Here is a 26,996-nt window from a genome sequence, read left to right as displayed (position 1 = left end):
GACCTGGCTGTTTCATGGATGTGGAGTCTCCTTAAAACATCCCACACACCCTTTGCGGATGCCTGTCCTCTCACATGTGGCAGCTGCATATCATCAATCTCTTTCCCCTGTTGTTGGAGTCACTCGGTTTGAGGAATTTATTGACATTTTAATAACTGAACTGTCCCACTTGCACTCATATAGGCCACCTAAGTAGAGGGGGATTGGTGACTGGACTGACAAAGAAACCATAGCAATTAAAACCAAGTTTAGGAGAATCTATAGAGAGTTCAGAGAGATGGGCAGCTCCCGATTGCCTGATATTTACTTCTCCAGATCCCGACAACTCAAGGAAACTATCCAGCTCAGCCAGATAAGATATAACCAGGCATGTTGGGATACGTTAATCTCAGCCATCCTAATGAGAGATCATAAGAATTTTTGGAAGGCTGTAGCAGACTCCCCACAGACACAGGATGATTCGCTGAAATTGGTTCCATCTTTATTATGGGTAGAGCATTTCAAGGCAGTTTTCTTCAATGACTGTATCCCACCTGATAGTCAGGATCATGCCACCTTTACTCTCATGGATGTCTCCATTACTGAAGTTATAAGTTTAATCGACCAGATGAAACTAGGAAAGGCTGCCGACCCTGATGCCATTCCATCTGAATTAATCAAAGCCAAGTCAGAGGGGTGAGCTCCGATACTAGTGGAACTGTTCACTATGATAGATAGATCTGGTATTATGCCTAACTCATGGCAGCAATCTATAATTATTCCAATCTTTAAAAAGGGTGACAAAAAGCTGCTGTCCAGCTATCAGCCAATAAGTCTATTGTCAAACATCAGGAAATTGTACGCCAAACATCTGTTAAATAAACTAACTACTTGGCTTGATGAGAATAACATCATAGGTCCAGAGCAGGCAGGGTTTAGGCCAGGGAAATCCACTTTACGCAATTGCATGGTGTTATCCCATTTAGCCACTAAGTACATGCGGCTCCACAAAGAACGTCTCTATGTGGCCTTCCTAGATATTAAGGCTGCTTTTGACACTGTTGACAGGGAGCTATTATGGACCAAATTGGAGACAATGGGCCTAGAACCCAGATTACTTTACTTGATCAAAAAGCTTTATACAAAGAACACCTGCTGTATAAGAACAACACCAGGGAATGAAATGACAAATCCTGTCATCATAAACCGAGGAGTAAAGTAGGGCTGTGTACTCGCTCCCTCTCTTTTTAACCTTTTTCTTAACAACCTTGCGTCTTCACTAAAACAGGTGGATGCCCACAGCCCAAAACTCAATGCATTAAGCATTCCTATCCTCCTATATGCAGATGATATGATTTTGCTTTCACGGACAATAATTGGTTTAAAGCAATTGTTAAATTCCTGTATTGGCTATCTGTCCAGAATGAAATTGTGCATGAACTTTGATAAAAGCAAAATAATGGTTTTTGGGAATTCACGCAAGAGCTATAGCTGGGTATTTGGTGGAAAACCCATCCAGCAGGTATTCAAATTCAACTATCTGGGAATTAAATTCCATCATAGGCTTCTCTGTCAGTCAGTTTTATTTCACATAGCCAAAGGCTGCCGCAATGTACACAGAATCATGCAAGAATTAAAAGAAAATATATTGGATTGATACAAAAGACTTAAAACATTTATATTATCAAAACATTACGTACTCTAAACAGAGCTATAAAAGTACCCCAATATGCAAATCAAGACATTAAACAATAAAATCCATAAGCCAAAATCATCACATGGCCACTAATATATCAAAAAACAATGTCAGTTAATACAGTGTGCAATTATACTCGGAGTTTGGTGACAAAGATAGAGAATAGCCTGATGTAGATAGGGTCAAATAAATTCATCTCCTTTACAGTTGGTGGCTATATAATTTGCTCTAATTTTCCTAGCGGCAGTTGCAAAGAGTGCTACACGCCAGGTCACATACTTATCTGTGTCTGCGAGGAGATATAAAATCATGTCAGAGGGATTCTGGCCTTGTCATTATAGGCGCTAAAAAAATTTCTCTATAAGGGACAGCGCAAGATATAATGCATAAGGTCCTCTACTTCAGGACATCCCCTAATGCAAACACGTTCGTTTTTTGGTATGCCTCTGTGTCTCCCATCTCTATAAGCAGAGTTTATTGTATTTAATCGTAACTCTGTAAAAGCTTTCCAAAGTTGTGCAAAAGTCAATTCATTAAAATAAGATGTATGTTCATTGGCCTCTCTTAAGTTTAAAATATAATGGGGCGCATGTAGATGTGTACATAGAGTTTAGATCGTTTTTAGTTGCCACTGCCTTTATGGTTCATTTAAAAATATTTTTCTGAGAATATAAGGGAAGTTCTTTAATCTCAGTCACTGAGAGGTCATATTTGCCCATCAGTTGGGCAGCGTGATGTACCCAGTTTTTAAGGGGTAATCCATTCGAGAGCTCAATCAGGCATTTTTTGGGTAGCCTAGTGTTGTCCATCTGTTGAACTCTAAACCAGTAACAGAGGATTCTTTTATCTATTTGGCTCTCTATGCTCAACATGCGAGTTTCCAACCTGACCATGGCAGATTGCACGTCTTTGGGTAAACCTAAAAGAACTCTTAAAAAATAATTCTGTGGGGGTTCCAAACCAGAGACCTTTGAAGTACCCCAAACCTCTGCACCACATAAAATCTGGGCCATTGTTTTTGCTTTATACACAGATAGAGCTGGGTTGACCAAATTTCCACCTTTACAGGCAGCAAATTTCAAAATAGCTTTTGCTGATTTAAAGGCTTGCAATTTAATATTGGATAGCTGTGTATTCCAAGATGCTGTTTCTGAATAAATGTTTAGGGAAGCTTTTAATGTTTGATGTATCACAGTATTTCAATTTTTTTTGGAAGCCACCCAGAGTGGCTGGGGAAGAGAGGACTTCCGGGGAGGTGCCTCCGGCAATGGCGGAATTCCTCTGATCAGGAGGAATTTGCCCTGTGGGAATCTGGGTCTGGCCGCCACGGCGAAGGCAGAGACCCGCAAAAAATCACAGGCGGGAGAAGCCTGTGAGTGTGGGATTCGGCAGGCACCTTTTGTGCCTCCCCCACTCACGGGGAAACCCGGTTTCGGGGGTCCGGAGCGACGTGGGGTGAGCAGCGCGGTGCTTCGAATCGTCTGCTTCTCCCACGGAGCGAAGCCGCATAGCTGTTGTCGGAGAGTGCTGACCTTTTTCTGTGGACAATTTGACTTTAAAGTAATTACCCGTGAGTAGAGCTGAAGCAGGAGAATTGGATTTTTAAACGTTTAATTTGGTATCGTAATGGGGAGGTTCAGTACAGGAAGTCCGCCTTCCCCTTTTGTAAATAGACTGAGGCAATGAGGCTGCAAGCTGGAGTCTTGGAAAGCCTTTTGTAAAAGACTAAATTTCCATTGGCAAAGAACATTAAACCCCCCCTTGAAGGCAGAAGAAGGGGGGGGGGAGTTGCGGACTGAGTATGCCTGCAGGAGAGAACAAAGAGAGCTAAAATACCGCCGCTCTGACCCTGGAAACGGGCTGCTAGCAGGACTGGCGTCTTTTGGAATGTTCATTGACAGCATTTAGAACGTTCAGTAACAGCTAGCTAAATAAGAGAAATACATTGTTTCTACTGTCTCCGGCCGATTTTAAAAAGGAGTAAAAGTAACTGAAAATTGAAACTAACTTTGGATTGTTTGAATTGTGTTTAAAAGAGGACAATATTGACTATTACAAATAGAAACTGTTTCCCCCTAGTGGAAGCCTTTGAAACTGGTTGCTTTACAAGAGCTGGGCTAGGGGAATTTCCAGCTGCAAGATAAAAAACTGTGAGACTCTGGGACTGACCTTGAATCTTTTAAGTGCTATGGCAAATGGAAAGGGAAAAACAGACCAGTCAACTGCTGACAAAACATTAAGGTCTGGGAGGACTTGGCAACAACCCAGGAGAGGTTTAACATCAGGCCCCCCTGCTTCTTCTGCTGCTGCCTTTGCACCAGTACACTCAAAACCAAGAGGAATGTCGACAGAAGAGGCCTTAGTGGCTGCATTATATAAGATAAATGATTCATTGGAACAGCTTAACAAGAAAATAGATGCGATAAATTTGAAAGTGGATGTTCCAACTACTAAAATCGACTTAAATACAGAAAGTATAAATAATACCAATACAGAAACCACCCAGAAATTGATACAGGAATCTACTTTGATACGGCAAACTGCGGAGGAAGCCAGGGAGAAAGCCGTTGCTGCTGAATGTAAAGTAACACAACTGGAGAGAGAGAGAGTCCCAGCCCTACAGAGGCAATTTGATGAACATAAGTTGACGCTTGCTATGATTGAACTTAAAGAAAAAGAGATGAATCTGAGGATTAGAGTTCACCTTTGGTGGACATGCCCAAGGATTAAGACACTCTGGGAGATGATATATAATGAAATGAAAAAGGTATTTAAATATACCCTTTTGAAGAAACCAGAGGCCTTTCTCCTGGGCATGGTTGGCCAATTGGTGTTAAAGAAGGATAGAACTTTTTTTTACGTATGCAACAACAGCAGCAAGAATACTCATCGCGAAGTATTGGAAGACACAAGATTTACCCACCCAGGAAGAATGGCAGGTGAAGTTGATGGACTATATGGAACTGGCGGAAATGACTGGCAGAAATCCGAGACCAGGGAGAAGAGTCGGTGGAAGAAGACTGGAAAAAGTTTAAAGATTATTTATAGAAATACTGTAAAATTAATGAATGTTAGAAGAATGTTGGAATGAAGTTATATGGCTTTAGTAGAAATGTTATAAGGAATTAAGTATAAATAGATTAATAGAATATTAAAGGAAAAAATAAGGTTAGAATGTGTTAAGATAATTATAGGATAGAAAACAGAGGAAGATGGAAAGGAATTGCTGAAACAATTACAGTGGTGCCTCGCAAGACGAAATTAATTCGTTCCGTAAGTCTCTTCGTCTTGCGAGTTTTTCGTCTTGCGATGCACGGTTTCCCATAGGAATGCATTGAAAATCAATTAATGCGTTCCTAGGGAAACCGCCTTCAGACCAGGTCCGGGGGACGGACAAGGGCTTTTCTTCCCACCCCCAGCATTTTAAAAAACCCCAGGACAGCGGAGGACTTCTCCGCTGTCCGGGCGATCTTAAAATGCTGACGGGCGCCATTTTAAAATCGCCCCGGGACAGCGATTTAAAAGCCCCTGGGAAGGCAGGCAGGGGGGACAAAGACTTTCGCCCCCCGCCAGCCTTCAGAAGAGGTCCTGGACCTCTTCTGAATGCGGGCGGGGGGCGAAAGTCTTTGCTCCCCCCCGCCTGCCTTCAAAAGCCCTCCGGGACAGGCAGGCAGGGGGGAGCAAAGACTTTCGCCCCCCGCCCGCCTTCAGAAGGTGTTCCCTCCCCGCCGCCCGGCTTCGGAGCACCGTTCCAAAGCCGGGCGGCGGCGGGAGGTGTTCCCGCCCCGCCGCCCGGCTTTGGAGGAGCTGCGCTTCCCCGCTGTCCCTGAGATTTCCCTATGGGCTGTCGTCTTGCGAAGCAAGCCCATAGGGAAATTCGTTTTGCGAAGCGCCTCCAAAACGGAAAACCCTTTCGTCTACCGGGTTTTCCGTCTTGCGAGGCGTTCGTCTTGCGGGGTACCACTGTAACAGAAGTGGAATACAAAAAGGGAGGTGTGAGGAGGTCGTCGAAATAAGTGAATGAAAGATAAGATATTGAAATTGTTTGATGTGTTTTAAATTGTTTTTGTTTTGTTTTGCCAGTTTAATGTGTTAGTGTTATGTAGTGTTTGTGTATTGTATTGTTCTTTTTTATTGTTCTTTTTTTGTGTAGTGTTTAAAATGTTGAAAAAGTAATAAATATTATTTTTTTAAAAAAACAGAGTGGCTGGGGAAGCCCAGCCAGATGGGCAGGGTATAAATAATAAATTATTATTATTATTATTATTATTATTATTATTATTATTATTATTATTATTATATCAATCCCAGATATTTAAACGTATTTACTTGGTTTATGATGTGTTCATCCAGGTGTCAAACATGCTTTTTAGGGCGCTTCCCAAATACAATGATCTGCGTCTTATCGTAGTTTATAGATAAAGCATTCCTTGTGCAATATGAATTTAATTTCGCAAGCAGCCGTCTCAGGCCCACCTGGGTTCTAGATACAAGTACTAGGTCATCAGCATACATTAAAACTGAGAGTTTTTGGTCGAGAATTGTGACAGGGGCAAACTGCAGGCCCTCCAGTTCTTTAACCATGTCATTAATATAAAAATTAAACAGGAAAGGCGCCAAAATGCATCCCTGTTTGACTCCAGTAATGGTCTTAATTCTAGTGGTGAGATGGCCAGCCAGATCCACCTTTACTTGTATTGATGTGTCAGTATATAATGTTTTGATGAGAGATAATAGGCGGAGGTCTATATTTGTCTTTTCCAATTTTTGCCACAATGTATGTCTTGGGACCGTATCGAAAGCTGACTTTAGATTGATAAAAGCGACATATAATTTTTGCTTCAAATTATGGATGTATTTACAAGTTCATCACAAAGCACTGGTCCAATGTGGATTTCCGTCTTTGGAAACCTGCCTGCACTTCAGATATCACCTTATTTGTATCTGCCCATTCTTCCAGTCTCCCAAGAAGGAGCCTGGCATATAGTTTGGAGGCTACATCTAACAAACTAATGGGTCTATAATTGGCAGGGTTTTTCTTATCACCCTTTTTATATATTGGGGCAATTATACTCAGCTTCCACCCTTCCGGTATGCGACCTGAACTGTTAATGTATGAAAACAGTTTTGCAAAAATGGGTGACCAGAAATCAGGTCTTATCTTATAGATCTCCATTGGGATCATGTCTTCTCCTGAAGCTTTATTGGCTAGTTGGCGTACAATTAGCCTCTTAATCTGATTGGGCGAGATGTCTGGCCATTCTGGCAGTTCTAATAACTGAGTATAGTAAACTTGTGCGGGTGAGTCAGGACAGGGGCCATATATTCCTGTAAAATATATCACCCAATCCTTTCCTTGGACAGATGCTTCTAACGAGTAGCCCAGCCCATTTGTGCCTTGGGCAACCAGATGCCAAAATTTCCGTGCGTCCTTTTGAAGTGCTGCATCTCCCAATGCTTTCCACTGTTGTTCATAATATATTTGTTGGGTTTTGTGTTTTTTTTGCTTTTAAGTAATAATTTATAATTGTATCGTAATTGGGCTACCTCAGCTTGTAGAGCAAGATTGTGCTTATCCTGTTTTAACTTCAAATTTCTAAGTTCCCTAGCTAGGCATTTTTTGCTATTCTGACATTCCTTATCAAACCAAGTCTGTCTTTTAAACTTTTTGTTTTTTATCACACTAGTTGTGGTCATCAGTGGGCGCATTCAGTTGATTATGTTCTCATAAAGTCCAATTATGTTTTCTGTTTCTAACATCATTTCCCCCTTTAATAAAGCAAATTCATGGGAAACCAGGATCTGAATCATTTTTTCTTGGACCTGTGAATTCCATTTTAACCTTCTATTTCCAAGTATCAAATATTCCGTTTCATCCAATAATTTAGGAAAGGCAGGAGAAACGAATAATGTCAGAGATAACTCAAGCGGAAAGTGGTCACTTTCAGCTCTGGGAATTATCCTGAAGGTATCTCGGTTAATTGGCACATTATTAGATGTTAGGATATAATCTATGGTGCTAGTAAATCCTCTGGGGGAGATAAAAGTAAAATAACCCTCTTGATCCCCTTGACCGTGCCCATTGCATAACAAAAGGTTATGCTTAATTATAAGTTCATAAAGATATTTCCCAGCGCAGTTAGAGGTGGTGTCCATTGCTGCCCTCTGACAGATTTCAGGTTTGTCCTCCTCCAAGTTTAGTCCAGATAATATTGTATTTTGTGGGGAAACAAGGTCGATCCGGGCATTGAAGTCACCTCCCAAGACAAGCCGAGGGTTGGGTGACAGAAAGTCTATACTTTCAAGTAATTGGTCAAGTTTTTCCCAATATGATCTCAGTTCCCCACAAGACTTTACTGGAGGTATGTACACGCAGATGCAATAAGTATTTCTCAGGAGACTATCAGAAAGGGACAACACTAAAAATTAGGGGTGGTCAACAAGGGACATTGTTGAATTGATACATTAAGAGAGGTTGACACCAGCACCGCCAGCCCCCCACTAGGCCTTCCATACTTTACAGTTTTAAGAGCTGGTTGAGTGTAACTTGTAAAACCCTGTAATTCAACCATAGTGCCCTCTTTTGCCCAAGTTTCTTGAAGAAAGATGATATCATGTGTTTGTAGATAGGAACAGAAATCACTGTCTTGGATCTTGTTTGTCCACCCTGTTACATTCCATGAGAGAAGTTTAATTGTTTTACAGTGATTTACTCTTAGTCAATTGCTGGCCAATGTACTCTTGGAGTTTACCAGTTTTTGAGGCAACAGAGTATTGCTAATGCTGGTGGAATGATCCAGATGTTCGATTATTTCAGTCATCGTACATAAAGTACTCACATTTGTAATCACTTGGCCTTTTCTTTGCAAATTACTCACCAGCGGGGATTCCTTAGGTGTATTTCCTGACACCTCCTCATCTAAGTATCTCATCTTTGTCCAGTACTCCGGTGGTTCTATACAGGTGAAACTCAGAAAATTAGAATATCATGGAAAAGTTCATTTATTTCAGTAATTCAACTTAAAAGATGAAACTAATATATGAGATAGACTCATGACATGCAAAGCAAGATATGTCAAGCCTTTCTTTGTTATAATTGTGATATTATGGCACACAGCTGATGAAAACCCCAAATTAACAATCTCAGAAAATTAGAATATTAAATCAAATCAGCAAAACAAGGACTGCAAATAGAGCAATATTGGACCTCTGAGAAGTAGAAGCATGCATATGTACTCAGTACTTGGTTTGGGCCCCTTTTGCATCAATTACTGCCTCAATGCGGCGTGGCATGGATGCGATCAGCCTGTGGCACTGCTGAGGTGTTATGGAAGACCAGGATGCTTCAATAGCAGCCTTCAGCTCTTCTGCATTGCTCGGTCTCATGTCTCTCATCTTTCTCTTGGCAATGCCCCATAGATTCTCTATGGGGTTCAGGTCAGGCGAGTTTGCTGGCCAATCAAGCACAGTAATCCCATGGGCACTGAACCAGGTTTTGGTACTTTTGGCAGTATGGGCAGGTGCCAATTCCTGCTGGAAAATGAAGTCAGCATCCCCATAAAGCTCGTCTGCAGAAGGAAGCATGAAGTTCTTCAAAATCTCCTGGTAGACGGCTGCGTTGACCCTGGACTTAATGAAGCACAGTGGACCAACACCAGCTGATGACATGGATCCCCAAATCTTCACTTCACACTGGACTTCAAGCATCTGGCATTGTGTGCCTCCCCATTCTTCCTCCAGACTCTGGGTCCTTGGTTTCCAAATGAGATGCAAAAGTTGCTCTCATCAGAAATGAGGACTTGGAACCACTGAGCAACAGACCAGTTCTTTTTTTCCCTTTAGCCCAGGCAAGATGCTTCTGACGTCGTTTCTTGTTCAGGAGCGGCTTGACAAGAGGAATACGACAATTGAAGCCCATCTCCAGGATCCGTCTGTGTGTGGTAGCTCTTGATGCACTAACTCCAGCCTCAGTCCACTCCTTGTGAAAGTCCCCAACACGTTTGAATGGTCTTTTCCTGACAATCCTCTCCAGGCTGTGGTCATCCCTGCTGCTTGTGCACCTTTTTCTTCCACACTTTCCCCTTCTGCATAACTTTCCATTAATGTGCTTCAATACAGCACTTTGGGAACATCCAACTTCTGCAATTACCGTTTGAGGCTTTCCCTCCTTATGGAGGGTCTCAATGATGGATTTCTGCACAACTGTCAGGTCAGCAGCCTTCCCCATGATTGTGCTTCCTACTGAACCCATTGCAGGTGTTATGGATTGAATAGCTACTGCACCTTTTCACAATATTCTTATTTTCTGAGATTGTTTATTTGGGGTTTGTATCAGCTGTACCCCATAATCGTCACAATTATAACAAATAAAGGCTTGACATATCTCGCTTTGCATGTCATGAGTCTATCTCATATATTAGTTTCACCTTTTAAGTTGAATTACTGAAATAAATGAACTTTTCCACGATATTCTAATTTTTCGAGTTTCACCTGTAGTTATCATTCTGTTGTGGCCATTGGGTCTATTGTCAGTCTCTACCTCCAATTCTTTAATCTCTTTCAATGTCTGGCTCATAAGATCAAGCCTCTTGATGACTGTTTGTTGCTCTTCCTGAGGGAGATTCCTAAAGGAGCTGAGAAAATCCTCTTCCAAAGGATTTACAGAGTGCTCAGATTCCTGAAGATGATTGTCTAGAGGAATTGGCTGTTCCTTTTGGCTCACCTGGTTATTTTGATGTTGGGCATGATCCTGCGAATTCAACTCAGGCATGTCTGTTTCCTCCCCTCCTGTCAAGTTTTTTTTGTGATGTCATTACTTCCATTGGGGATCCAGGCTTTGGTTTTGTGGGCCCCTCTGAAGCATCAGTCCTCATCTTACATAAGGGTGCAACAATAGGATTGCAAAATACCCAGGTTGGAAAAACTCTGCTTGACAATCTGAATTTCAGCCTCAGGGAGGGCAGTCTAGTAGAGGAAACATATTTTTTTGGATTTGGTTTGTGGTATTCAAGGGTTCAGTCCCAACTAAGTCGATCTCTGTAAGTCCAATGCCAAGTAAGTCTGATAAATGTCGTTTGGAACGCTGGGCACCTTTCCAGTTAGGAGTTTGATCTGGCCTTCCACAAATTGTCATGCAGATCTTTTTTGGTTGGAAGATTAAATAAGAAGAGTTTGTTTTAAGAGCCTCTGCACGTTTATGTCAAGCTTAGGGGTCTGCTCTTGTTGTCGCCAATTCACTTTGGTACTATGGTGTTCTGTTAATGCCTGCTTGTTATTAACTGATAAACTGTAGACCTCTTTGGATAATTGGGTTATTTGAGAGGCAATACCTCTAATTTGTTGGAAAATATGCTCAATCGTTCTTGCAATTAGAGTTAATTGGGTGCTCTCCCTGCTTATTATTCCTTCCTCTCTTAGCGGCACAGGAGCAACTTGCCCCATTGCTGGATCCAGTTCCACACTCTCACCTTGAATACTCTCCCCACACTCACAATCATCTTCAAGGGGAGAAAACCGGTTTTTTGTCAGAACTATAAAAGCAGATTTGTTTTTAAAAAGTCCTCTATTTTAGATTGTTTGGAAACCGGTGAGAGAGCTACATCCTCTGGGTCCCTGTAGCGTTTACTAGCAGGCATAGCGTCACCGTGTGGAGTAAACAAGGAGAGGTTTCCCCAACCGAAAAAGAGAAAAAATAGTGCTGTTTGTTCAATTTAAGAGCTTCTCCGTGTGGAGACTGCCAGGAGTTTCAGGAACAAAGTATAGAAGGGAGTTGGCGGTTAATAGTTAACAGCTGGCGGCCTGCCCAGGATGCTTCACAGAACTTGCCCAAGATGTTTCCCATAGCATAGACAAGAAGGTGCTGTTAGAATCTCAGTAGGTTGGTAAGTTTAAAAGTAGAGAAGCAAAAAAAAAAAAAAAAAAAGGTAAAATTACTTCCCTGGGTGGCAATCAAAGCTAATTACAGTCCTGTTATCTGCGGAGCTCTGAAGCCTGCTTGCTAAGCCGTCGCCATCTTTGAACCCCCATAGGCTTCTCTGGTCCACACACCGTGCAATGGCGGTGAATGCCAGTAAGATGTTTATGCAGGCCATAATGTGTTTTTTCATAACAAGGTAATTTGCATATCTCTTCTGTCCTTAAGGTCTTCAACGCCAAAATTATAGCTCAGTTGCTCTATGGTATCCCAGTCTGGCTGCCAGGGTTTACCCAGTTGGTAGAACGAGTGCAGGCAACTTTCCTCTTCAGGATTTTTACTGTCCCACGCTGTGTACCCTATGTAGCCTTGTGTCTAGAGGGAGGTCAACACAAGGTAGAGACTGTCGCCTGGGTGAGATTTCTTCTAAGCTGGTTAAACATCTGCCTTACATCAGATAAAGATCCTCTCCTCAGCGAAGTTTTGTTAGACCTCTTTCTTTCCCCAGGGCTACAACAGTTTAACAAGAAGGTACAGCGACTCGGGCTTCAGTGGAACTTTTGCGATCAATGTCCCTACCATCTGCCAAGGCTATAATAAAAACTAGGTTGTGGGATATTGAGCGCTAGGAACTAACAGTAGCAGCAGAGAAAACATGTTCTCTTTATTTTCAACTTTCTTGGGCACTTGAAACTAACTACAATTACCTTGAATTTCTGTTTAACCCTCAAGAAAGAAGAGCATTTTCGCTGGCCAGGTTTAATTCAAATCCATCAAACCTCCTTTGGGGAAGGTTCTCAGGCAGGGTGGAAGGAGAAAGAACTTGCCCATGTGAAAACCACCTGGTGGAAACCCTTTTACATATGGTTCTTAATTGTAAACTATATGCTGATCTCCATCAGCAATTTCTAGATCAATTCTGCATCCCCAAATGGAAACCAGAGTTGGAGGTCATACATTTTCTATTCCTGGGGAATGATCAGGAGCTCACCAAGTTAGTGGCTAAATATCTCTATTTGTTTTTTTGTGGTTGAAATACACTGCAGACGTCTGATCTCCCTGGAGACCTAGAGATGTGACGATAGACTGCTCTGCCTCCTTTCTTTTAGCAAATGTTTTGTTCCACTGGGGAAGTGGTAATTCTGTATTAATTTGTTTTGGATGTTTGGGTGTTTGTATGTGATGCCAATAAAAGGTTTAATGATGATGATATCATCAAACCCCAAGATAATGGTGGCTCTGGCCTTCTGGTCTCTCTTGCTGTGCAGCAGTCGGATTCTGAGGAGGATCATTAATCACCTCCCAGAGAGATTCCTTCTGCAGAGTGGCCTCTGCTCTTTGGAACCAGATCAAATAGTTGTGACTGTTCTATTGGTAAAGCCTATTGGTGTTTCACAACTTTCTGACTAGTTGCAAGACCTTAGCCAGACCTAGCAGAGTAAACGTAGAATCCACGGAAGCAATTGGTGACTTGGCTGCAGACAGGATAGACAAAGCAGGAACCAGGAACTTGTAGTTAGGTGTTTATTATATACAGTGGACTATTTACAGGAACAGAACACAGATCTTTAGCTAGCTCTCTCTGACATGACTCACAACTCCTACACTCACTGAACACTGAAATACTGAACACTGAACTAACACATTCCAGTTAGTAGGCCATTAATTATTACTCCCTTGAGAGAGCTTGACCAACCAGGGAACTGTCTCCATGCCTCTGTTATCTATCACCAGGCAGACTCACTCCTTCAGATTGCCTTCTGGCTGCCTGCCAAACCTTAATTGCCTCTGTGTGAGTAGCTGCACGTACACAGTTTCCCAACACCCCCTCACAGCTCACACACAGTGCAATTAACTTCTGAGCACATACAGAGTATTTTACCCAACTTTGTTCTGCAAACCCAAGCTTTCACACATTTGCTTGTTCTTTACAAACGACAATGGTTTCATAAATATGTCAGCAACATTTTCAGCACTCTGAACATATTCACATGCAATGACATTTCTCTGTACATTATAATAATAATAATAATAATAATAATAATAATAATAATAATAATAATAATAATAATAATTTATTATTTGTACCCCGCCCATCTGGCTGGGTTTCCCCAGCCACTCTGGGCGGCTTCCACAGAAACCAAAAAACACTAAAATATCATACATTAAAAGCTTCCCTGAATAGGGCCGCCTTATATATTATATAACACATTATATAACACATTTTGGTATTTTACGGCCACATGTTTAGATCTGGATTTGAACTGTTCAGTTTTACTGAGCGTTATACAAGCTTGATTGTCAATGTACACCTGAATTGGAGAATTGCATTGTATGCCCAAATCTCTCAGCAACTGCTTGTAATACACCAGCTCATTGCAGAGCTCACTCAACGTTGCAAACTCAGCTTCAGTGGATGACACACTGACTATACTTTGTTTTCTAGACTTCCATCCAATCAGTGACCCACCAAGCAAAAACACTAATCCAGTAATTGATTTACGATCAGGTAAATCTGCCCAGTCACTGTCTGAGTAGCATGTAAGCGTCTCATCACCTGCTGAACTTAACTTTAAAACACTTCCAGCAGTATGCTTCAAATACCTCAGAAAGCCACTTCCGACCTTGGGAGGAGGTGGTGTTGCGGGCATCATGCCCCAACATGCGCACGGAGGCTGCCTCGCAGCCCTGCGCGATCTGGGAAATCCTCGGCCGCGTCATTTAAGGCAAGCGCGGCCGGGAATCTCCCTCTTTGGCCGCTCAGCTGCGTTTGTTTCCCGCATATCAGCTGTTCCTGTTTGTCGGAGATCTTATCATGCGTTGCGCATTTGCTGCTGGTGTTGCTTGATTTCTAGGCTGCTTGATTTTCAGGAGTTGTTATCTCTGGTTTTGGAGCTGAAACCACTTTGGGGCTTTTCTCCTTCTGGAGGTTTCCCCTTTGCGCTTCCATTCCAGCTGCTGCAGATTAACAACGGAGCTGTAATTGAGCTAAAATCACTATGCGTGGGTGTGGGTGCGTGTGTGGGTGCTTTCCTTCCAGCACCTCTTTCGCACCTGCTGTTTTTACAGGGAGCTCTGTGTGTTTCAGGGCAAGTTCCCTGCGCTCAGGAACTTGCCATGCCTGCTGCCGTCTGCCCCCTTCAGAGGAATTTATTCAGCTTTGTGGAGCTTTTTCTGGTGACCCGTTGCCTGCCCTCGGCTGCTGACTGCCTTTTCTGCAAGGAGCTCAAGGAAGAACGTTTGGTACTGTGTGTGTGTGTTTTGCTAGCTTGGGGGAAGTGAATCGGAGGAACGGAGCTTTATGTGGGGGGGGGGGTGCAAAGCTATCCTTAGTGATTTAGTCACCGGAGATTCTGTATATTGAGATATCACCTTTTTGTGCTTTTGCCTTGCGGGGGTGGGGGTGGTTCTTTGTTGCTAGCTGGGACTGCTTACTCGCTGTTGGGATTTTAGTTTTGTTTTTGTTCTGTTTTCTTGCCTTATTTCCGGCGTTTAGCAAGTGCAATTTCGCTTGGTGCTATTGGCTGTTGAGGGGTTTGCTTGCCCTGCAGCTTTTTTGCCTCCGTTTAGCTTACATTTCACTAAAAAGTACAGCTTGTGTTGTTACAGAAACCACGTGGCTGCCCCTACAGCTTTGAGCGCTTAAAGGAACCACCTGTTATTGTGGGGCCAGTTGTTGACTGTTGCCCAGGTTACAGCTGCCGGGTTGTTGCCATTTTGTTTCTGACACGTGATCCAGCAATGGCGGCCATTTTAAGTGAGGCACGCTAGTTATTTAGCCCTGCTGGTTGTTCGGGTTGTTAAGCTTTGTTACTTTGTGGCAAGATTTATATAGTGCTTCAGCATTGTTGCTTAAAGGAAACCGAGTGGCTGCTCATACATCTATAATTCCATAGTAGCCAACTGACTTCTCATACAGCTTATTTAAGTTTTCGGGTATATTGTTAAAAGGCAGCTTGCCCCTTTATAGGAACCTTGTGACCAGTGGGGGGGGGGGATTTTATATTTGAACTAGTAACTTTGTCTGCTTGAGTCTTCACGACTTTGCTGCACTTTTTGGCTTTATGGCACTGAAGTTACACTGGTCTGGGTCCAGCTGAGCACGGCACAAGTGTTTACTTGGTGCATTATTTCATTGCAATTCAAAGCAGTCACTAACCAAAGCTAATCTAATACATTCATTAATTGATGTTGGCACGGTCATTTTAATTAGCTTGTTTTCTACAAATTAGTTCCTAAATTGGGCACAGTCATTAGGGGCAAGTCTATTGAACTGAATGCAGCTGACTGCACAGCATAAAAAAATAATATATAAACATATATATATATATAATAAAATAAAACAAAATTAATAATAGTAATAGTAATAATAATAATAATTTAATTATTTCATTGCAATTTTATTGCCTTTACGCCTAGCACAGTTTACTTGAATACGTTAATTCATGGTAAGTGATTTGGAGTTATTTGTTTATAAAGGCCGGTGTTTGTTTTAGTATCTTTCACGTCCTTTTTTGGGGGGAAAGGTAATACAACTCTGTTCAATACTGAGTTGTTTATAAACTCGAAGCAGCTGGGATAGCTCAATCAGTAGAGCATGAGGCTCTTAATCTCAGAGTTGTGGGTTCGAGCCCCATATTGGGCAAAAGATTCCTGCCTTTCAGGGGGCTGGACTAGATGACCCTTTTAAAATAGATAAACAATAAACAAATTGATCCAAGTTTCATTTGCCATTAGGGACTAGTGGTTTGAATCTGATTTCTTTCTAAGTGTGGTCGGTTTAATCATTACTGAACTAGGCCGGCTGGGCTAAAGTGTCCTCTTGTAATAAAGGCTTAAGTTAAAAGCAAAAGACACAGGCTGGCGGTTCTAAACAGTTCCTGGCCTGCTTGACCAATTTGCACAATTAAAGTTTAGAGTACAAGGGTTAAAGTTGTGGGCGATATAATAGCTTCCAAGAGAACCCATCAGGCACAATCTTCTGTTCCTCCCCAAGAACTCCCCAATATAAGTGGGTCCTGTGTTCAAGACAGGTCAGGGGAGCCTCCTGTGCCCTGCAACCCACAGGCCTAGTCAGCTTTTTCTCTGCTTTTGAAACCTTTTACCAACAATTCAGGCCCATGGTCACTGTGTCCTCTTCCCAAATAGTGAGTACTACCGTCCAGCAATGAGGAGATCCCTTGCACTTTGGCCTCCTTATTTAGGGTTCCACATTCAGGTAGCAATCCATTTATGCATCCTCAGACATGGTTACAGTCTACGTGTCCCCGGGCTTCCAATGCCAGATCCTCAGGTGGTAGGGCTCATGCTTCCAATTATAACCTTTCTGCCTCTCAGTCTACCCCAGACTTTCCCAGTATTCTACAGGATTCACAACCTCAGTCTACACCCACGGAAGGTGACTCCGAAACATCATAGGAAGAGGAGGTGCAGAGGCAACAGAAAGTGTCAGCGGCTGCAGAACAGCACCCGGTCACCAATGATGGACAAGGGAGAAAGAAGTCTAAGAAGTAGCATTCGACCAAAAAGAGCAAGAGAAGTAAGCCTTCTGATGCCAAGGATGATTCAGAAAAGCTTTCCTGCTGCCCACCACCTGCTGGGACCTGAGCGACCAGAACTACTGGATGGAGCACATGGGTCCCTATGTGGAAAAGAAGCAGCCAGATCCCTCTAAGTTGGAAAATTTGAAGCTAAGCGAGTCCCTCACCATGAGGTTTGCTGGGAGTACAACAGGGGTGTGTGCCAGGGCCAAAATTGTAAGTATGTGCATGAATGTGAGAAGTGCCTAGGTAACCACCCGGCGTCTTCATGTTTTAAAGGTAAACAGCCCTTTCCGGGCAGCAGGGGGCATTTCCACCAGGGGTCTTGAAATGCTCACAGACCCACCCAAAGAGCAGCCGCAAACTGGTATGAATTTGATGAGGAGATTTCACCCCTCCCATATCCAAGAATCTGCTGATGTTCTCTGCTGATTCTCCAGAGAGGAGGGGGCAGTTTTTGCTCTCTATTCCGCTCCAGCCTCACATCAGAGAGAGAGAGAGAGAGAGACTGAGTGTTAGAGAGAGATTGTGTGTATAGATAAGGTTGCTGCTAAGAGCAGCTGCAGACACTCAGTGCAGTTCAGCATTTTCGTTTAGACCTCATTTAGCTCTGTACATAGTTCTGTATTATAGTTGTAGATAGAATAAAAGAAGATATTCTACAGAGCTGCTCTCCGAGTCGTTTATGCTCTGCTATACTCTGCTGTACTCTGCTGTGCGACGACTGTCTTCTTGTTGGAGATAGATAGATAGATAATACTTTATTCGGCTATAAGCCCACAAGGTAAAACAAATCAATAGATAAAAATCAATAGATAAAATCAATAGCATTTTACAATCTAAAATATCAACTAAAATATTTCAGCGCATAATCTCTAGATGTACCGTGTTATGGCCTTGAAGATAAAGATGGTGCATAGAGTTTACTGAATTTTTAATAGTCATGCAGCATTCCATGAAGTCTTTTATATGACAGAACTGAAATCAGGAATCTAGCAACCTGTAATGTTCTATAAGAGTCAATGTCCTGGAGTAGATAAGCTAGATGTAATTCAGTTGGTTTAGTAGCAATTTCCAGAATGATTGAACTCAGGATCCTTGATCGGGGAACATTGTATAAGGGGCAATTAAACAAGATATGTCAAAGGGATTCTATCGATTTGTTGTCACATGCGCATAAAACAGAGATTTTACCGTTAGTAAATCTATTGCTCAGCACATTTGAGGGGAACACATTAAATCTGGCTCTAACAAAAGCGAATCTATGCGACACAGCCGATAAAGTAGACAGATATCGAGGTATCTGGGACATAGATGTAATGCCCTGATATATCGGGGAACATGTACCTCCACCTGTGGTAAGATTTTGTTGCAAATCTACCTCCTCCAGTCTTTGTTTGATGACCTTTTTAGCTGTAATTAGATCTAAATTAAGTATATCGGAAGGAGAGATTCCATAAGACAACAGTTTGGAATGGATTTTTGTTGCTCATGGGCTGGTGAATTCATCTCTCCAAAGGCACTGAATAAGATGGTAGTTTGGCAATTTATGCCAAAGGGACAGCCAGTAATTAAAGGCATGTCTCCACATCAGAATCTCAAGGGAGGGGGTCTTAAGTTCTAAGCGAATGGCAGAGTTGCTTACACAGGAGGGTAGTTTCAAAAGGCGTCTTAGAAAAAGATTTTGCAATGTCACCAGAGGCAAGAGGTTTACAAAGGCGCCCCATAAAGGGACCGCATAGGCCATAGTTGCAACCACTTTTGCACTATAAACTTTTAAGGCAGATGGAACATGCATAGCCCCCTCAGTAAAGAAGAAGCGTAGTAGAGCGTAGATAAGGGCTTTGACCTTGTTTTGTAAATATGTGATATGCGCTTTCCATCCCATATTATACTGGAAGTAAATTCCTAGATATTGAAATTTGTTAACTTGTTCAATTAGCTTCCCCTCAAGTTCCCATCTATACAGTTTACGACTCCTGGAAAAAAATAGAACTTTAGATTTGGAATGGTTAATAGTAAGTAAATTTGTTTGGCAATATAATGCAAAAATCTTAAGGGCCCTCCTCAAACCGATTCGAGAATAAGAGAGGATCACCGCATCGTCAGCGTACAATAATAAGGGGCAGCGATAGTCTGCAAGCCTGGGTGCATGAATGGAGGTTTGGGCCTCAGCTAGGGGCGTCCTCATGTCACTAATATAAAGGTTAAAAAGATAGGGGGCAAGGATACACCCTTGTCGTACCCCCTTATTTATTGGAACTGAGTTTGTGAGATCGCCCTCAGGTGTTAACCTCACCCTAGCGGCAGTCCCTTCATGTAATTTAATCATAAGCCACAACAGCCTTTTTTCTATGCCCCACTTTGCCAGTTTTTCCCATAACAGCTCTCTAGAGATACTGTCAAAAGCCGCCTTCAGGTCTATAAAAGCGGCACATAGAAGACCATGAGTAGGGGAAGAGGCAGCAATCAGCGCTTGCCAATGTCTTAGCTGCCACTCGTGCTTGGCTGACTTCTGTGCCTGTTTGTAAGCAATTTTGGCCTGCAAGTACTCTGGGGGGAGAGTTTCAGCTCTAGCGGATTTATATCTGTTGTAGATACAACAAAGAGAGAGTCTAGCTTGCTTACATTTGGCATCAAACCAAGGTGCACCGAACCTGGGTTGATCTCGGTTAGCCAGGTGAGCCGGCATCGTAAAGAAGCTAGTTAGATCTGCAGAGAAGTGGAAGAACCACTCCAGTATCCTATTTGGTTCAGACAGCTCCGCCAATGAAACAATAAGGGATTCGGAGCTATTCCTCTGGAAGAATTCTGCATATTTTTGGGCCTGTTTCATAGACCATTTAATGCCTCTTACTTGTGCTGTGGCATTTAAACCTACATGAATTGAGTGTGTACCGCTAACCGGGTGCCAGTCAAGCGCTAGCTTGGCCGCTAGAGGTAGGTGATCACTGGATTGTACATTATCTACTTTGAGATAAAAGAAGTTTGAAAATAGGTCTTCTGAAACTAGAAGGTAGTCTAGGACACTATTTGATGTTGTGCCCAAATGAGTGAATTCACCTGGCACGTCCGGAGGGCAGTTGCCATTTAGAATGTTCAAATTCATACGAATGGCCAATTGATAAAGAAGGACTCCCGCCTCATTCACTCTGTTGTCCTTAGATCTTCTTGATGTGAAAGAGATTAAATCAGATTTTGGGTAGGGGGGAGATACCCACCACTTGGCCTTAATTATCCCATTCCAGTTGGCGGCTGTACATGCATTAAAGTCACCACCCATTATCGATGGAATATTAGGGTACATAACATAGCATGCCAATAAATGATCTTCCAGAGAATCCCATCTATAATGAAGGTCTGATATCAGACCACCTGGAGGGAGATAAACATTGGTGATTAATAGTGAGAATTTTTCACTTGAAATCAGACCAGCAAAAGGAGGAAAGGTATGAACTAGCGAAAGTTTAGCTCTCATTTTAAGCGATATGGCGATTGCAAGACCACCTCTGGACCGGCCACCTTTCAGGGAGGGGATAGCTGGAAGTGATATCAGTTCAAAGCCATTTATATCTATTTTATCTTCTTCCCATGTTTCTTGCAAAAGGATTATCTGGAAAGAGTTTATATAGGACAGAAATTCGGGATCTAATCTTTTCCTTTTCCAGCCAGCAATGTTCCAACTTAGGACTGCTAGCTGGGGACTTCTGTGTTGTTCTTTTAACAGTCAAAACGGAGGGGGGGGCAGACTCTCTGTTAAAGACAGAAGATGTAACAAAAAAGTCAGTTATTTTACTTTGGGAAGATGGTAACTGTGAGGCGCCCTCCAAATTAAAGTTTTTAACAATTTGGTTCGACTGTTGGCACACCATGGATGATCCACTGAAAGTAGATCTCTGAACAGGAAGTCTCTTCATTTCAAAATTCTTGGTACAACTTGACAGAGAAATACCCAGGTAGGGGGAAATTGAGTCCGTCAGGGTAAACCCTCTCGCAGATTTATCATCCGACATTCGGATGATTTTATTGATGCGTCCCATCGGGTCTTCAATCGTTTCCGACGGCGGGTCCCGAGGTGTAACATTCGCAGTTTCCTTTGAAGGAGGTAATTGAGGGGGCATCATGGGGGTGGAAATAGCGGAAGACTCTCTCAGGGGCATCACTTGTGGGGAAATAAATCTTTGGGTCCAGGCAGCGCTTCCTCGGCGTAGGCTCTGCTCTCACCCTGACCTGGCCAAAGAAATGCAGAGTAGCAGCGGTCCTGCTTCCGTGTGAGAAAAAGGGATAAATCAGTCCAGAGACAGTCTGTCCTTATCTCTAGTAGCTTTATTTACAGAGCAATAAATTCCATCAGACACCATCGGAGCATTCCGGCATCTTTGTGCTTTCCAAAAGCACTCTCACAGCAGCCTCTAAGTTGAGCTGCTTCTCTGTCCGTTGCAGAGACAGATCTGAAGAGCGTCAGAACAACATCCTGTGACGCACTTCTCTGCATGGAGCTCCTCCCAGCTCCTCCCAGATCCAGATACAGGACACCAGTGAGTTTTAACCCTGTCAGTTCCAAACTCCACAATCACGGGGGTGGAAATTGCGGAAGACTCTCTCAGGGGCATCACTTGTGGACTACTTCTATATCTGGTCAAAACTGGAGAAGATTCTAGCTCTGGCATAGATGAGTGAGTTAAAGAGGGATTTGAGTCAAGCAGGGAAATCAGAATTTCGTCCTTAGGTATGTTGGTCGATGAATATAGATGAAGGTTCAGTGAGGATGGCAGAGCCTGGTCGTCTCGTGATGTAGCGCACGGTGCAGAAACAACTTGAAGATTTGAGTCTTGTCGGATGGTTTTTGAATTCAGAGTGGGGCTGAGCTGAAGAAGGTCAACCACTTCTGTCCGGTGAGCCCAAGTGGGATTATTTGAGACATCGTTAGTATCTTCCCCTCTATGTTGGACTTGCAAAAGCTGAGATTTAAGCGTGTCAAATCTTTGCATCAACACCGACTGTTCTTTCGGAGGGAGGGCTCTAAACGAATCAATAAGTTCCCTTTCGTCGAGGGCAGTCTGCAGATTATCGTCCTCATATATAGCTGTTTGAGAGGGTATCGAGTTTGGTCGAGGATGGCACGCTGCAGAGTCATCGCGGTTGGGCCTGGCAGTATTTTGAAGTAAGGCAGAGTCTCTTGTCCTAATGTCCTCACTGCCAGGGCACCTATTTAGAAGGGGTTTGATCTTGCTGTCTGTAAAAACCCTCGTTTCTACAATGTCGGCCATGGACAAAAGCGTTTTCCTCCTAACAATAATAGATGGTATCTTTTCAGAGTGGAACGCAAGTATCACCTTCAAGAAGTTGGTCTGCTGGGGAAGGGGCATCACAGCATATAGGTCAATCTGATGTTTCTTAATTTTTAAAAGTTTGCTTAAACAATCTTTAGCTCCTTCTAGCGTTGACCATCTTCCTATTTCCGACCTGACAGAAAGGCAACTTTTCTTGGGTTGCAGAGTTAATATCTGATTGTTCAATTGGGAATTTAAGATATATTTAATTTTAGTCTCCTTTATATTATCTGAATTGGGGTGAGGCAATAAGTTTTTGACCTCACAAACTGAAGATTGTGTTGTTGATTCAAGTTTTTCGATTTTCAGCAGGATATTGGATAATTGTGAAGATACCTCGGCCAGCCTTTTAAAAATACAGTGAAGGGTCTTAATTACTAAGTGTAACTGCTCACAACTGGGGAACTCCCCCATAACAGATGCCAAACCATCTTCCTGCGATGAGAGTTTTTCTTTCGTATTCTCCTTTACAGGCTTTACATTTGAAACATTTTGAGTCATCGGAATTGGAGTAGCTTCTAAATCAATTAGAGGTAGGAAGCGATTTTGGGTTTCCACTGCAAAGCATTGCTCGGCATGGTCACTCCCTCCTCCATTCCGGTGTGGCACCAACCTTGATAGTTTTGGTTTAGGGGATGATAGGGGCTCGTCAAAGTCTCTCAAGCGTTTTTTCTGACCCATGCTTTCCTCAGGCCAGGGATTATACGATTCTTAAAATAACATAACACTTGACACGCAATTAAGATAATGGCGTTCTCAACTCCTTTAGCAGCTAAAGCCGGCCCGCTGATACGAGAGAAACAAAGAGCAGCTTGCAGCAGACTGGAGCAGGGCCAAATCTCTCAGAGAGTTTCCATAGTATGCGGCTGCAGCAATTATAAAATACTTCAAAAACTGACTGAGTCAGTTGAAATAAAAGTATAAAAGATTAAAAGAAGATTAAAAGAAGTCTGAAGAGCACCGGTAAGCGCGTCTTACCTCGGCGCCATGTTGGCTGTATTTACGTTGATAGGTCTAATCCGTCTTCTTGCTGGAGTGAATCCGGTGCTCACAACTCTAAGCTGTGAGTCCACAGCACTTTGACCTGTTCCTGTGCAGAAGGTGGTCTCTGGAAGTGCTACCCAGCTCGCCTAGCCCAGTCGGGGCTGAAGTGTATGAGTCCAGTAGGTGGCACTGGCTCAAGGGTGATGCTGACATCTGGCGCTTGGCTTTGGTGTTCTCTTCTGTTAAGCTCTCACCTCTTAGAACCCTTCTCGATAAATACCCTAAAAAAGAGGCAGCAAAGTACCCTGGGGAAGAGTTTTTCTTCTGGCATCAAGATCCTTGTTTCATTCCCCCCTAACTCAGGGGACCCCCCCCCCAAACCAAAGAATCAGTTAGGGAAATGCCAGCTATTGCAAAAAAGAAATTAAAGAAATTCTGGCTGGGAGGGTGGCCGGCCCCTTCAGGGAGCCACCTATAGCGGGTTTACACATTTCACCTTTAGGCATTGTCCCCCCAAAGACTCCAGGAGAGTATCCTATGATCCACAACCTATCCTACCCTAGAGGTGGCTCAGTCGATGATGCAATACCACAGAAGCCTTGTTCTGTGAAGTATGCCTCCTTTGATCAGGCTATAAAGCTTATTCGCAGGTTCAACAGGGGTACTCTTGGCTAAGTGCGATGTCCATTAAACTTTAATTAGTTTAATGTTAAGTAACCGTCCAGTGCGCTTCCAACGCCATAAATCTTATCTCAGCAGAGAATTTCGTGCAGCGGTTGAAGAAGGCAGGAGAGTCAGTACCTTTCAATGAAGAATCCTGGAGCAAGCACTTTGGAACTCAGAAAAAAAACTTTATTTACAAAAGAAAAACCCTGGCGATAAAGCACACATGCTTTTATCTCCGGCATAAAGAAAACTTTACTCTAAACTTAACTCATATCAGCAAACACGCCCATGGCCACAAACTGAGTCTGCGAGTCAGGTCAAGGGGGGGGGGGGAGAGAGAAAACACACGGGTGAACTGACTATTTATACAAACTAACTCACATTCCTGGATGCTTAATGACTTCCAGCTGCTCAGTGATTAGAGCGACTTGTTACCTCTTAACCCTTTAGTACCAACACCCCCTCTCACTCGTAACACTGAGCTGTACCAACCTTAATTCAAATTTAAACCTGAACAGAAATATTTATGAGATTGCGGACTCAAAGCTTTTGTAAAACCATCTGCGAGATTTTCTTTGCTTGGACAATACTTTAGTTCAATTTAACCTTGTTTTACACTTTGGCATACATTTTGATAACGGATATCCAAGTGTTTTGTGAGTGCCTTGAATTGACCTGATTTAGCTAGTTTAATACAAGGTTGATTGTCTTCCCACACTCTGATAGGTAGGGAACATTCTCCAAACAATTCTTGTACCAGTTGCTTATAAAATTCCAGTTCTCTACATACATCTGATAATGCATTGAACTCAGATTCAGTTGAACTTAAAGCTATAAGTGATTGCTTTCTTGATCTCCAACCAATTAGTGCATTTCCAAATTTTATCGCTATTCCTGACACTGATTTTCTATCTGGTCCAGCATCTGCCCAACTGCTGTCGGCCCAACATTCAAGTTGTGTGCTGCCCTCTGCTGATAGTTTTAAGCGAAACCTTTTGGTAGTTTGGAGATACCTAAAAACTCTTTTTACTCCTTGCCAAGCATGCATTGATGGTTTTTCAGCTTGTCTACACAGCATGTTGACAGCATATGTTATATCGGGCCGAGTCCACTGTGCAATGTGGAGTAGACTGCCTATCGCTGACTGGTAAACCCCGGGATTACTGAACTCTGCCTGTTGCTCAGCTTGAGCATCCTTTGTGTAACTTAACTCCATTGGGGTTTTAACACCAGCACAGTCGTCCATTTAAACCTTTCCAGCAACTGCTGGATCTTAGCTTCTTGGCTGAGCCAATAGTTCCCATTTTCATCTTGCTGAATTTTAACTCCTAGATAAGCAGATACAGTGCCTAGTGATTTTATCTGAAACTTTTCTCCAAGCTTTGTGGCAAATTGTTGTGCAAGTTTATCGTCCTTTCCACTGTATAATAAATTGTCAACAAATATCAAAACAGCTTCTTGTTCACATCCCGAGCCTTTTAGATAAAGACACGCATCTGCTGCGCTCTTTCTGAACCCCATGCTCTCTAGAGCATCGTTTAAGCAGGAATTCCAATTACGGGCGGACTGTTTCAACCCATAAATGGATTTGTGTAGGCGCCAGACCTGGTTTGGCTTGTCTCCACAAAACCTGGTGGTGGTGTCATATAGACTTCCTCCTGTAAGTCTGCATTTAAATAAGCCACATTGACATCAAAATGAAACAGCTTATTTCCCTTCTTAGCTGAAGAGGCTAAAAGCATTCTTAATGACTCCGATCTCGAAGTAGGGGCATAGATTTGAGAATAGTGAACACCTTTGCGATGCGAAAATCCTTTTGCAACTAGTCGGGCTTTATAATGCAACTCCTCAGTAGTTGTGGGCTTTAAACGATATACCCATCGACAACCTACAGCTTGTTGCCCTTTCGGAAGCTCTGTACTTGTAAACACACCGAGAGACTTCATTGAAGCCATCTCTTTTTCCATTGCTTCCTGCCACTTTACGGCTTCTGAGCTTGGAAGCTGTTGTACCTCTATATAGCTATCTGGCTCACACTGTGCCATATTTACGTATACACTTGTCACCTTAAACCGCTCTGGTGGTTTGCCCTTTGTGGCACGTTTTGATCTGCGCAATTGTTCCTCTTGTGCCCCCTCGGACCGTTGGCTGTCAGAATCTGTCTCAGGCTTTATATCTGGATGCGCCCTAGGGATAAAGACCTACGTTTAGATACCTCCCTTGGGCTTGGTGTTGCAGGCGACCTGCTTCGCTTTTGCTGTCTGCTAGGCCTACTGACTGGCGATGTTGGAACACTCCTAGATTCTGGCTTTTCTACCTTAGGAGAAGAACCTTGTGCCTGGTCAGAATCTGCATCTGAACCATGTGCACCATCCCCTTCTGGCTCACCACCCTCTGGACTTTCATTCTCAGCATAAATGCCTAAATCATCTCTCAAAATGTCAGGGTTAGTGTGATGGCCTGGGATTCCGATTCTGAGAGTGAACCGGAGAAATCCCAGTCGGCACAGGAGTCCCCGCCTCCAGGGCCGGCTGAACTGGGGCAAGGCCTAGATTCTGAGGAGCCTGCACCTGTGCCAGATCCTCAGGAGCAGGCACCAGGTGAAACCATTCTGGCCCCAGAGGTGCTTGAGGACTCAGTGTCTACAGGTGAGCCTTCCCCGGGGCCCAGTAACCCTTCAGCCTCTCCTGAACTGCAGAGGCTTAGGGCGGAGAGGCGAAGGGAACTGGTTTCTCCCAGGAGGAGTGCTCGCCTTAAGGCCAGGAGAGGCGGGGCTCCTGGGGGCCGGGGCCGCCCCTGGCCTTAGAGAAGATAAAGGGCAGTCAGCCCGGTCCCAGGTTGCGGGAGCAACGTCGTCATTGAAGAGCTGTTTCGGCCAGCATCCA

The 26,996-nt window shown here is 43.2% G+C and overlaps 1 long non-coding RNA gene across 1 annotated transcript in view; it reads right to left on the bottom strand.

Annotated features, from left to right (window-relative positions):
* The window catches only part of LOC310697730, a 434,827-nt gene that overhangs the window by 127,588 nt on the left and 280,243 nt on the right, over positions 1–26,996 (bottom strand). The window contains exon 2 of the long non-coding RNA XR_014521171.1: positions 9,362–9,473. This is a non-coding gene — a long non-coding RNA (uncharacterized lncRNA). The remainder of the gene's footprint in view (positions 1–9,361; positions 9,474–26,996) is intronic.

Source organism: Podarcis liolepis (genome assembly GCF_965112155.1).
Source record: "Podarcis liolepis genome assembly, chromosome: W".
NCBI classification, from domain to species: domain Eukaryota; kingdom Metazoa; phylum Chordata; class Lepidosauria; order Squamata; family Lacertidae; genus Podarcis; species Podarcis liolepis.
The sequence above is the reverse complement of the archived record's forward strand: the minus strand, read 5'-3'. Positions and strand labels throughout refer to the sequence as shown.